General features: G+C 46.0%; 1 non-coding gene across 1 annotated transcript; it reads left to right on the top strand.

Annotated features, from left to right (window-relative positions):
* The first annotated feature begins 2759 nt into the window (after window positions 1–2759).
* Window positions 2760–2866, top strand: LOC129537356 (U6 spliceosomal RNA). Its single transcript, XR_008682010.1, has one exon. It is a non-coding gene; the product is annotated as a U6 spliceosomal RNA (small nuclear RNA).
* The last annotated feature ends 10849 nt before the right edge of the window (window positions 2867–13715 follow it).

Genomic DNA, 13715 nt, shown 5'->3' with positions numbered 1-13715 from the left:
ACTCAACTGGCTGTGATGATGGAGAAAAGAGCCATGAGAAGCTTCTAGAAGCTGGAAAAGGCAAGAAGTAGAAAGATTTTCTCCTGGAGGGCTTCCCTGGTGGTGCAGTGGATAAGAATCTACCTGCCAGTGCAGGGGACACGGGTTCGATCCCTGATCCAGGAAGATTGCACTTGCTGCAGAGGAACTGAGCCGATGTGCCACAGCTACTGAGCCCACGTGCTGCAACTACTGAAACCTGTGCACCTAGAGCCCATGCTCTGCAACAAGAGAAGCCACTGCAATGAAAAGCCCGTGCACCTCAGCAAAGAGTAGCCCTGACTTGCTACAGCTAAAGAAAGCTCCAATGCAGCAACAAAGCCTCAGCAAAGCCAAAAATAAATAAATAAAATGAAAAGAAAGCAATGTGTGAACATTTGTGCAAAAAAAAAATTCTTTCCTGGAGCCTCCAGAAGGAAGCAGTCCCATTACACCTCAGCTTTTGCACCTTTTTTTAAAAAAATTTATTCTTTTTTTGCTGTGCCTTGCAGCATGTGGGATCTTAGTTCCCTGACCAGGGATCAAACCCAAGACATTGGAAGTGGGAAGTCTTAACCATTGGACTGCCAAGGAAATCCCTCACTTTTTGATTTTTGGATGTTCAATCTCCAGAATCGTAGAACACATTTGTCAGTTTAAGCCACTAAGTTTGTGATAACATGCTACAGCAGCAAAAGGAAACAAATACATCAATATTCCAAAGACTGGAAGGGCCAACTCTTCCAAAAACAGGATAGAAAACTTTCCAGTCATTGCATGAGACCAATATTACTCTGATATCAAAACTAGACAAAGACATCACAAGAAAAGAAACCTACAGACCAATATCCCTCACAAATTTAGACACAAAAATCCTGAACAAAATACTAGCAAAATGATCCCAAAAGTATATAAAAAGAATGAATATATGTATATAACTGAATCACTTTCTGTACAGCAGAAATTAGCATAGTATTGTAAATCAAGTATATTTCAATAAATAAATAATAATTAAAAATATGTGACAAGGATTATACACCATGATCAAGTGGGACTTATTCCAGGAATACAAGGTTGGTTTAATATCTTATGCAGAAAGGAGTAAACACATGGAATTTAAGACTGCTATCCTTAGAAATGGGCTTCCCTGGTGGCTCAGAGGTTAAAGCGTCTGCTTCCAATGTGGGAGACCCGGGTTCGATCCCTGGGTCGGGAAGATCCCCTGGAGAAGGAAATGGTAACCCACTCCAGTATTCTTGCCTGGAGAATCCCATGGACGGAGAAGCCTGGTAGGCTACAGTCCATGGGGTCGCAAAGAGTCGGACACGACTGAGCGACGGAACGGAACGGAATCCTTAGAAATGCTGGTTTGCAAGGTGGGCCCTTGGCTGGCATCTGGGAATGGGAATTTCAGGACTGGTAAGTGCAGCTCACTTTGCCTATACTATGTATACAAATAATGTGGTTTATGCTAACTAAATACCTCCTTTCCTTCTAAGAGTCTGGAATTTTGGTCCATGCAAGGCAAAGGATGCCTAAGTGACCGGTCTTTAATAAAAACCTTGGATGCCGAATTTCAAATGAGTTTCTGTGGTAAACAGCATCTCATGAATTGTCAGGACTTGTTGGGGGTGTTAGGCATGTTTCCACTTGAAGAGCACTCAGAAAGCTTGTGTTGGTTTCCTCTGGACTTTGCCCCATGTGCTGTTTCTCTTTGCTGATTTCACTCTGTACCCTTCCACTATAATAAAGCTTAGCTGTGAGTATGACTACATACTGAATCCTGTGAGTCTTCTTTGTGAATCTGGACCTTGAAGATGGTCTTTGGGATTTGAAAATCAATTAATGTAGCACATGGATAAAATAAACGACAAAAACCATACGATCATCTCAATAGATACAGAAAAAAGCATCTGACCAAATCCAACAGTTTATAATAAAAATACTCAACAAACTAAGAATGGAAGGTAACTTTCACAACCTAACAAAGAGAATCTATGAAAAACTCATCATAATTAACAACAAACTTAATTGTGAAAGACTGAATGATATACTGTTCGATCACTGCAGATGGTGACTACAGCCATGAAATTAAAAGCCAGTTGCTCCTTGGAAGAAAAGCTATGATGAACCTAGACAGCATATTAAAAAGCAAAGACATTACTTTGCTGACAAAGGTCCATCTAGTCAAAGCTATGGTTTTTCCAGTATGGATGTGAGAGTTGGACCATAAAGAAAGCTGAGCACCAAAGAATTGATGCTTTTGAACTGGTGTTGGAGAATACTCTTTAGAGTCTCTTGGACTGCCAGGAGATCAAACCAGTCCATCCTAAAGGAAATCAGTCCTGAATATTCATTGAAAGAACTGATGCTGAAGCTAAAGCTCCAGTACTTTGGCCACCTGATGCGAAGAGCCAACTCATTGGAAAAGATCCTGATGCTGTAAAAGACTGAAGGTGGGATAAGGGGATGACAGAGAATGAGATGGTTGGATGGCATCACCGACTTGATGGACATGAGTTTGAGCAAGCTCCGGGAGTTGGTGATGGACAGGGAGGCCTGGCGTGCTGCAGTCCATGGGGTCGCAGAGAGTCGGACACAGCTGAGCAACTGAACTGAACTGAGTGATATACCCCTAAGATCAAGAACAAGACAAGAATGTTCACTGTCATCACTTCTATTTAACATTGTTTTCGAGGTTCTAGATAGGGTAATCAGGCAAGGAATAAAAGTTCATCCAGGTGCTCACTTTAGCAGCGCATATACTAAAATTGGAATGATACAGAGAATATTTGCATGGCCCCAGTGCAAGGATGACACACAAATTCATGAAGCATTCCAAATTATTTATTAATTTATCTTTGGCTGTTCTGAATCTTTGTTGCTGCTCGGGCTTTTCTCTAGTTGCGGGGAACAAGTACCACTCTCCAGTTGCAGTGTGAGGACTTCTCAATGCAGTGGATCCTCTAGTTGTGGAGCACGGTCTCTAGGACACTCAGGCTTCAGTATCTGCAGCTAGAGGGCTCAGTAGTTTCAGTTCCTGGACTCTAGATCACAGGTTCAATACTTGTGACCCACAGGCTTAGTAGCTCTGAACATGTGGGATCTCCCTGGATCAGGGATGGCACTGTGTCTTCTGCATTGGTAGGTGGATTCTTTACCACTGAGCCATCAGGGAAGCCCACATATTTTTAATTATTAGAGGAATGCAGATCAAAACTACAATGAGGTGCCAGAGTGAGACTGGTCTGAATGGCCATTATTTTAAAAATCTACATATAAGCTGGAGAGGGTGTGGAGAAAAGGGAAGCCTCCTACATCATTAGTGGGGATATAAATTGGTGCAGCCATTTTGAAAAACTATCAAGAAAGTGAAAAGATACTCTCATCCAGAATATGTAAAGAGCATTTACAACTCAGTAATAAAAGGACAAATAACTTTAAAAGTGAGCAAAGTATTTGAAAATATATTTCTCTAAAGAAGATGTATAAATCAACAATAAATACATGAGAGCATTTTCAACATCATTAGCCATCAGGGAAATGCAAATCAAAACCATAACAAGATACTCCTTCCCATCCACTAGGTTTGTTGTTGCTGTTTAGTCACTAAGTCGTGTCCCACTCTTTGTGATGCATGCACTGCAGCACACCTGGGTTCCCTGTCCTTCGCAGGGATGCATCAGTCAGTCCAATGAATTGTCCTTCCACTAGGTTGGCTATAGCCAAAGATAGACAATGACATGTGTTGGTGAGGATGTGGAGGACTTGGAATCCTCGTACGCTGCTGGTTGCTGCTGCTGCTAAGTCGCTTCAGTAGTGTCCGACTCTGCGACCCCATAGATGGCAGCCCACCAGGCTCCCCCGTCCCTGGGATTCTCCAGGCAAGAACACTGGAGTGGGTTGCCATTTCCTTCTCCAATGCATGAAAGTGAAAAGTGAAAGTGAAGTCGCTCAGTCGTGTCCAACTCTGAGCAACCCCATGGACTGCAGCCTACCAGGCTCCTCTGTCCATGGGATTTTCCAGGCAAGAGTACTAGAGTGGGGTGCCATTGCCTTCTCCAGTGCTGGTAGAAATGTAAAATAATGCGGTTCTGTGGCAAACAGTTAAGTGGTTCCTCAAAAAGTTAAACATAGTGGAAACAACATGAATGTCCATCACTGGATGAACGGATAGAGAAAATACAGTATACCCATACAGTGAAATATTATTTGACTATTAAAAAGGAGGTACTGATACATACTACAACATGGTTAAAACTTGAAAGCATAAAACATCACCATTATAGTCACAGAAGGTCACATATTGCATGATCCCATTTTTTTTTTTTGGTTGCCCCACTGGCTTGCAGGATTTTAGTTCCCCGACCAGGGATTGAACCCACATCCTTGGCAATGAAAGCATGGTGTTCTAGCCACTGGACATCCAAGGAATTCCCTGTATGAATGATCCCATTTTATGAAAAGTGCAGAAATAAGCAAATTCATAGAGACAGAAATAAGATTAGTTTCTAGGGCTTGTTGAAGTTAGGGGGAAGTGGGGAGCGACTGTTAATGGGTATGGGGTTTCTTTAGGGGGTTATAAAAATGTTCTAAAATTGACTATATGGTGATGATTGCACAACTCCATGGATATATTGAAATTCATAGAATTGTACACTCTAAGTGAACGAATGGTATGGTGTGTGAATTATATCTCAATACAGTTCAAAAAATGCAAGGAAGCAATCAGGCATGACTCCTGAGAGGAGAGGCTGGAGCAAGAGAAATAAATTGAAAGTTACCGGGCCACAGATGGTGATGGGAGAGATCTGACTGGAGAGATGAGTAGGTGGGTAAGAGAATTTGGGATCAAGCCCTGGGACCTTTCCTCTTTTCCAACGAGTTCAGGAAATAAGGCCAAATAGGAGCAGACAATGGGGTAGGAGATACCCATGTGATGTGGGCCAAGGGAGAAGAGTGTTTTGCGAAGGGGGAAGGGCCGAATATGTCCCAGGCAGCGGAGTGGGCGGGAAAGTGCAAGCAGGAAGTAGGGCTAACCCCAGACTGTCTGCCCTCTTTGGCAAAAAGTCCATGGTGGGCCTCGCTGAAGGCCCCCTGAAGCAGTAGAGGATGGAGTTAGGTGAAGGGGTAGGAAAAAGAGCACGTTTTGGTGTTCAGCACTAGGGTAGTTTCAGCCTGGCTGCTTACTGCCTACGTGACCTTAGAAAGACAGCAGACCTGCCTCCTCAGCTCCCAAATGGGGCTAGTTGTTGTTGTTCAGTTGCTAAATCACGTTCGACTCTTTGTGACCCCATGGACTGTAGCACTCCAGGCAACTCTGTCCTCCACTATCTCCTGGAGTTTGCTCAAATTCATGTGCATTGAGTCAGTGATATTATCTAACCATCTCATCCTCAGTTGCCCTCTTCTTCTCCCCTCAATCTTTCCCAGCATATTTTCCAGTGAGTCGGCTCTTTGCATCAAGTGGCCAAAGTATTGGAGCTTCAGCTTCAGCATCAATCCTTCCTATGTATATTCAAAGTTGATTTCCTTTATGATTGACTGGTTTGATCTCTTTGCTGTCTAAGGGACTCTCAAGAGTCTTCTACAGCACCACAGTTCGAAAGCATCAATTCTTTGGCGCTCCGCCTTCTTTACGGACCAACTCTCACAGCTGTACATGACTCCTGGAAAAACCAGAGCTTAGACTAGACAGACATGTGTTGACAAACTGCCTTTTAATACACTGTCTAGGTTTGTCATAGCTTTCCTTCCAAGGAGCAAGCGTCTTTTAATTTTATGGGGCTAGTACTGCTGGCCTTTTAGGGTTGATGAGGAGATGAAATACTGTACCCTCTGCAGACCACCTGACACATAGCACTTTCGTTGTTAAAAGCTCTGGCTCCAGAGACAGGCAGATAGCTGTGTGATCTTGGCCTGTTTCCTTCACTTCTCTGAACCTCAGTTTTCAGGAGGTTCAGGGACATCTGAGTCAAAACCACCTCACTGGCTTGTTGCAGGAGATAGATGAGAAAATGCAAGGAAAGCATTTGGCAAGGGGCCCGGACACGGTACGGGCTTCACGAAGAGCTGGTTGTTTCCTTCTGCTCTCAGCCCCTGCCCTGATGCACGCCCAGGCTGGGTGACAGGGTCAACCGGAGCAACTCCCACTAAGGATGTTCCTGAAGGAGTGGACTCCCTGCTCCTACACAACCACTCAGCTCTGCCAGCCTGGCATCAGTGGGCCACGGAGAAGATTGAGACCAAGGGTAGAGGCTGGGCCTTAGCTGGAGGTGGGGTGAGGGGTGGATGTGTGCCTGCCTGCGGGGTGGGGGGCTGTCGCCTCTCCTTCTCCGGTATTGGCTCCCAGACCCGCAACATGATCACCACCTTGATCCCGGGAGGGAACAACTGCACTGAGGCCATCCTGTGACGTGAGTCCCTCAGTAAGGCCCCCTTAACCTTGAGCAGCTGCCGCGTGCACGGCCAACAGCTGGGCCCCGAGGCCCATAAATCACTGATGGCACAAGCCAGCCAGTGCGATCCTCGGGGCGGCTGCCAGGGGTGGGGGTGGGGATGAGGGCGCAGGCAGAGGCTCAGAAACACTCCCCCTCCCCCCTCCCCCAAACCATTCCATTCAAGCCCAGGGTGGCGGCTTTGTAGGCTTGCTGGGCAAACTTTCCTTGAATCCACTGAGGTCTTCCGACACCACAGACCCTGCACACGGGGAAGCAGAGTGGACGTCCGGGGAGGCTACACGCGTCTTCCAGCCGGAGGCCCGGCGCATCTTGCCTGCGTCCTGGCGGGCGAACCCCGGGGGCGCACAGGAAGTCAGCTAATCCTGCGGATTCGACAAATGCTCCCAAACACATGCTCCCCGCCGCGGCCACCGGGCAGAGGCAGGGGGACTCGGACACACGCCCCGGGCGATGTTAGTGCAGGGCACCAGAAGACAGCCTGGATTTTTCCATTATCTGATGAGAGTGCATTCCAGACCGTTCATCCACGTGTTTACTTTGCTCCTGTGTGATTTGTCTAGAAATGTCTGTAATGGCATTTTCCCTTTAACATTGTAATAGGCCGCGGAAAGGAGAAGAGTGTTAACCATTATTTGCTGTTAGACTCCTCACAGCAAAAAACCGGCAGGTGGTGGAAACACACATGGGTCGTTGACAGGACCTTCTGGCAATCTGCCCCTCTTGTTTAGGTCTTGAAAAGACTGAAAGGAAAAGTACAAACATGGAAACAGTTGTTTGGGCTGGTGGGGTGATTTGCTTTCAATTTTCCCTGGCAAAATGAATCTACGGGGTGGGGAGGATGGTAGTCCTGGTGACTGGTAGTGACTGGGCAGGGTTTCTGGGGGTATCAGTGATGTTCTGTGATACATACAGAAGTAGGTTGTTACCTGGGTTGTTGTTCAGTTGCTCAGTCGTGTCCGACTCCTTGTGACCCCATGGACTGCAACACGCCAGGCTTCCGTGTCCATCACCAGCTCTCGGAGTTTACCCAAACTCACATCCATTGAGTTGATGATGCCATCCAACCATTTCATCCTCTGTCGCTCCCTTCTCCTCCGGCCCTCGATCCTTCCCAGCATTGGGGTCTTTTCCAGTGAGTCGGCTCTTTGCATCAGGTGGCCAAAATATTGGAGATTTGGCTTCTGCATCAGTCCTTCCAATGAGTATTCAGGGTTGGTTTCCTTTAGGATTGACTGGCTTGATCTCCTTGCTTTCCAAGGGGCTCTCAAGAGTCTTCTCCAGCACCATGATTACCTGTGTACGTTTGCTCTCTTCACCTAGCTGGACACTTACGATTTGTGTGCTTTCCTGTAAATTTTACTTTAATAGAATGTTTGCTTTCACAAATGATTGTGAATGATATCTTCTTATTTATAAAGAGTAAAGTATTTTCAAAGGTACTCATGGAGTGAAAGGGAATTGATTGATTACCGAAGCCGATTCCCCTGCTGTGCTGATGAGAAAGGAAGAGTCAGAATGAAACTGTTCACCCAGACCCACCGAGTCAGAGGCTGAACCAGAAAAGGGAGCTCAAAACCCCCTCATTTCTATTCTGCCCAACCAGGTGACCTCTGCAAGCCTGGATTAAGAAAACTTTTCGCGGATCATGATTTTTTAAAAAAAGAATAGTGACATTTAAAAATTAATATGGTGTTACTTTAGTTTTTGGATTGGTTATATGTACAAAAGCTACAAAATTTAAGAAGTTACCAAAAAAGTATATGCTGCGAAGTGTCAGTCCCATTCTAAGGGACTCTGTCCCAGCCCAGCCCAGCTACCATTGCAGAGACTTCTGGGCATCTTTATGGAGCCAGTCTGTGTGTGATTAACATGCTTTTCTTATTCACACGAAGGGAACGCACTGAACACACCATTCTACACCTCGTTCCCATCACTTCATAACTCACACTGAACCCTGTTCATTTTACCATCTGAGCCACCAGGGAAGCTCTAACCCTGTTCATCTGAATACCCTTAGCTGCTGCCCAACCACACCCCTGCCTTCTAAAGGCTATAGAGTACTCCTTTGTTTTGGACTATTTAAACAAATCCTCTATTAGTGAACATTCAGACTGGTTCTAATCAGTTGATATTAGATCAATGCTGCAATATATAGACTTTTTCATGTTATTTGGCAAAAGTGTACATAGATCACAGGATAAATTCCTGGAAGCAGTAGTGGCTCAAGGGTGCATCCACTTAGAGTTTTACTAAATATAGCCAAATTGCTAGCCTAAACTGTGTCATTTTACAATCTCATAAACAAGGTACCAGAGCACCTGTTTCCCTCTACTCTTGCAACATAGTGTTTTCAGATTCTTTGGATGGTGCTGATCTGATAAATTCAAAAGGGTAGGTCAGGCTGATTATCATGTATGTTTCTCTTATTCTAGGCAGACTGAACATTTTTTCATTTGTTTGAATCATTTGTTTTTTCACTGTGAGAACCATCTGTCCATATCCTCTGTCCATTTCTTTACTCTTTAAAAAAATTTTTTTTCGATTCCGTTTTAGATTGAGTTGTTGGCTTTGTATTATCAAATTTTTATTTTGGAATGTCACTTGTAGAGTGAAAAAAATCACACTCCTTCAGCACAAAAATCAGTTATACTTTGTGTGTTCCTTTCACGGTCTCTTCCAGGAGCATCCATGCTTTGACACTGTTACAACTAATTAATAGTATCTACCATTTAGTGGAGGTTTCACAGGTGGCTCAGTGGTAAAGAATCCACCTGCCAATGCAGGAGATTCAGGTTTGATCCCCGGCTCAGGAAATATCCCCTGGAGGAGGAAATGGTAACCCATTCCAGTATCTTTGCCTGGAGAATTCCATGGACAGAGAGACGCCTGACAGGCTACAGTCCATGGGGTCGCAAAAGAGTTGGACGTGACTTAGCGACTGAACAACAACAACCATTTAGTGAGTGCTTCCTGGTTGCCAGGCATTGTTCTGAGCAGTCCTAAGGGTACATGAAGTTTCTAGTTCTGCTTTTTCACATAATGCAGCAGGAGTGGTTTTCATGTTGCAACACTGTCTTTATGACTCTCACTTGCACTGGCTACTTAGCAAGCTGTCAAGATAGTGGCTATCCTATCATGGAATCAGTTGTTTCCTAATTGTTAACTTTCAGTTGCATCTATTGCTTTATCATTTCTGATTAGTAAACTCTTCAAATATATTTTAATTAAATTCTTTAATTTAATTAAATTCTTACACTGATGTCGTAAGTTGCATCTTACTTTGCCTGCACTGTCACTCGTGTGTCCAGGCTCCTCTGTCCATGGGATTTTCCAAGCAAGAACTCTGAAGTGGGTTGCCATTCATTTCCTTCTCCAGGGGATCTTCCCGACCCAGGGATTGAACCTGTGTCTCCTGCATTGACAGGCAGATTCTTTACCACCAAGCCACCAGGGAAGGCCTCAAAGTACATAACAGGGCCTTGTTTGATTTCACCCATGCACAGCCAACTCAGAATTCAGCCTAGGCAGGATCTTTTTGCTTTGGAATAAAACAGAGCAGAACTGATGTCAGATGTGGGTGGAGACAGATCTGAAAGGAGCCTCCCACCTTGGTGATTAAGGTTCATCTGCTCTGTGAACCGACATCTAAATGATAATTATGGGGACAAGGTAAGCCAGCACTACCCAAAACTTGCTGTATTAATTGGTTGTGATTATAGATGATTCCCTATTTCCATGTTACAGAGCTTTTTTTTTTTTTTAGTTATAAAGTAGGCAGTGAGGAGAGCTGCAGAAGAGATAGATGAACAGTTTCCAGGGTGGGAGACAGAGGGGAGTGGAATTCTGAGGAAGAAAATGGGAGGAGTGGTGGGGAGGGTGGGGGAAGGAGACAATCAAGAGTGTGGATTGCCCCGGGTCCTTGTGACACAGCAAGCCCACGAGGGCATCTGACCCACTTTTAGGCAGGAATTCTGCTTTTAGGCAAGTCGGAACTCTTGCCTACACACCTGAACGGGTTCAGCCAAGACAGACAAAACACTGTTGGTCCCCAGTACTCCAGAGTGAGGTGACCCGCCCCTTTGAGCAAGGGCTGGGGCTGGCAAGTGGGGTTATTTCTTTGCTGTACTGGTGAATGGATGCTCAGTACCCCCAGGTCCTCATATCCAGGGAAATCACCCAGCTCCTTCCCAGAGGTTCCCACCCTGAACACCCAGGACACTGCTTGACTGTTCCAACCTGCACACAGGTTGTAGGTTGCAGCTTCTCAGTGTTGTGGCTTTGAAGTTTTATCACTATCAACTTTGGTTGCCAAGGCAACTACACAGCAGTTTAGTCTCCTGATACTCACCCATCTGGGCTGGCTTAAGTGGCAGATGATCGGGGCTGTTGTTGGTGTTTTGTAAACTCTGTCATTAAATCTGTGCTGTGCTGTGCTTAATCACTCAGTCATGTCTGACTTTTTACAACCCCATGGACTGTAGCCTGCCAAGCTCCTCTGTCCGTGGGGATTCTCCAGGTAAGAATACTGGAGTGGGTTGCCATGCCCTTCTCCAGGGGATCTTCCCAACCCAGGGATCAAACCCAGATCTCCTGCCTTGCAGGCAGATTGTTTACCAACTGTGCCACCAGGGAAGCCCAAGAATACTGTAGTGGGTAGTCTATCCCTTCTCCAGGGGTTCTCCCTGATCTAGGAATCCAACTGGGGTCTCCTGCATTGTAGGCGAATTTTTTACCAGCTGAACTACCAGAGAAGCCTTCATTAAATCTTCTCTACTTCAAAAAAGCACATAGAAATGGCCACCCAGTGGCTGTTTGGGTTCACACTTCTAGGTCCAGTTCTTTCTCCCTTGTCTTCCTCCTCGCCTACTGGACAAATGCAGAGATCACCAGGGGGAAGGGCCAGCGTGGGAAGGAGGAGGTGTGTCCACAGAGAGACCCGGCGGTGAGCCAGGCGGTGGTCCTTCATTCTTTTTTTTAAGATTTTTTTCTTGGACTTCCCTGGTGGTACAGTGGATAAGAATCCGCCTGCCAAAGCAGGGGACACAAGTTTGATCCCCAGTCCGGGAAGATTCCAAATGCCTCGCGGGGCAGCAAAGCTCGTGTGCCACAACTCCTGAGACTGCCCACCTAGAGCCTGGGCTCCACAGCAAGAGAAGCCACTGCAGTAAGAAGCCCCTGCACCACAAGGAAGAGTAGTGCCTGCTTGCTACAACTAGAGAAAGCCCTTGCTCAGCAACGAAGACCCGGCACAACCAAAAATAAAATAAATAACATTTTTTTAAAGGATTTTTTTTTCTTGATGTGGACCATTTTTAAAGTCTTTGTGGAACTTGTTACAATATCGCTTCTGTTTTATGCTCTGGTTTTTTGGCTGGGAAACACGTGAGCTCTTAGCTCCCTGATAAGGGATAGAACCCACACCCCCTGCACCGGAAGGCGAAGTCTTAACCACTGGATCCTTCACTCTTGTGCTGCTCCTCACAGCTTGCTGAATAGGTCCCTCCCTTGCTGGTGCCACCAGCCTGAGGTCACACAGCCAGGGTGGCAGATCTAGACACAAGCTCCAGTGTTCTCATATCCAATCTGTGGCTCTTTTTCCTGCAACCAAGAGGGAGAATCTAGGGAGTCATGGGAGAGGTGAGTCTCCAGGGAGAATGGGGGACAGCGGGAGGGGTCACTGCTCAGCTGTGCTACCCCAGGTGCTAGGCTATGCCAGCCAGCCCAGCTTCCTTCAACCCCAGCTTCCTGGACTCAGACTCACAGAACCCAGTACCAACCACAGATTCTGGAAATGAGCCTGTGATTTGCCTGCCTCCTTGTAGTGATGCCTGCTTTTATTTTCTGAGCATCTCTCTTTCCACTGGGAGGCTGACTGTACCCCCATCCCATGGCAGGATGGTCACTCCCAAGGACTTGTTGTTGCTGTTCAGTCACTAAGTTGTATCCAACTCTTTGTGACCCCCTCGACTGCACATGCCAGGCTTCCCTGTCCTCCACTATCTTCCAGAGTTTGCTTAAATTTATGTTCATTGAGTTGATGATGCTGTCTAACCATTCCATCCTCTGCCGCCTTCTTCTCCTTTTGCCTTTACTCTTTCCCAACAGCATGGTCTTTTCCAATGAGTCACCCCTTCCCATCAGGTAGCCAAAGTATTTGAGCTTCAGCTACAGCATCAGTCCTTAAAATTAATAGTCAGGCTTGATTCCCTTTAGGATTGACTAGTTTGATCTCTTGGCAGCCTGAGTCTCTCAAGAGTCTTCTCCAGCACCACAGTTCAAAAGCATAAATTCTTCAGCACTCAGCTTTCTTTACGGCCCAGGGCCTTGACTACCACCTAACTATGGGACTGGGCCTAGCAGTCAAGGTTTGAATAATGAAGGTGCCCAATCTCAACCCAGAGTGACTGGTCAGAGGAACATGAAGCCCTGTCTTGGCCAATCAGTTCTTTCCCATCCATCTTGCTTAGGGACACCAGGAGGGACAGGGTTCTACTTTCGAAGGTGGGAGCTGGAGTTTGTCAGCAGCTGCCTTTCCCACCAGATGGGGAAGCTCTGGCTATGGCCAGAAGGAATGAGACACACGTTAGAGGAGAATAGAGACAAGCAGGGTCAGGAAAAGGAGAGCCTTGCCCATCCTGTGCCTTCCAGCCACACCTCGAGAATACCTCCCCTGGGCTTCACTGTTATCTGGTCACCCAATTTCTACACCAACTCAAGAGGAAGGCCAGGTATATTTTCTGACTGGGATCCAGAGTTACCAGTGATCAGAACTGCCAGAGTTACTGATTATTCTTAGCATAAATGAAATGCCCAACCTCAGTGAATCAATAGTGAAAGAAGTGAAGGTGTTAATTGCTCAGTCATGTCGGACTCCTTGCAACCCCATTGACTGTAACCCTCCAGGCTCTGTCCATGGGATTCTCTAGGGAAGAATACTGGAGTGAGGAGCCATTCCTTTCTCCAGGAGATCTTCCCAACTCAGGGATCGAATCCAGGTCTCCTGCATTCCAGGCAGATTCTTCACTGTCTGAGCCACCAGGGAAGCCTGGTGAAATGAAACGAAATGCCCAAATGAAGTGAATTTCAAGTGAAATGCCCAACATCAGTGAATCAGTAGAGCACAGTGCTAAAGAGCACGGCTCTGAAAAGCCAGATTACCTGACTTTGTGAATTCACTAGCAGTATAAATTTGGCCATAATAATTGTCTTCCTCTAAACTTCATCCTTTTTATCTGC

This window comes from Moschus berezovskii, chromosome 6 (assembly GCF_049115385.1).
Source record: "Moschus berezovskii isolate FMDL1 chromosome 6, NW_MosBer_1.0, whole genome shotgun sequence".
In the NCBI taxonomy this organism is placed as follows: domain Eukaryota; kingdom Metazoa; phylum Chordata; class Mammalia; order Artiodactyla; family Moschidae; genus Moschus; species Moschus berezovskii.
The sequence above is the reverse complement of the archived record's forward strand: the minus strand, read 5'-3'. Positions and strand labels throughout refer to the sequence as shown.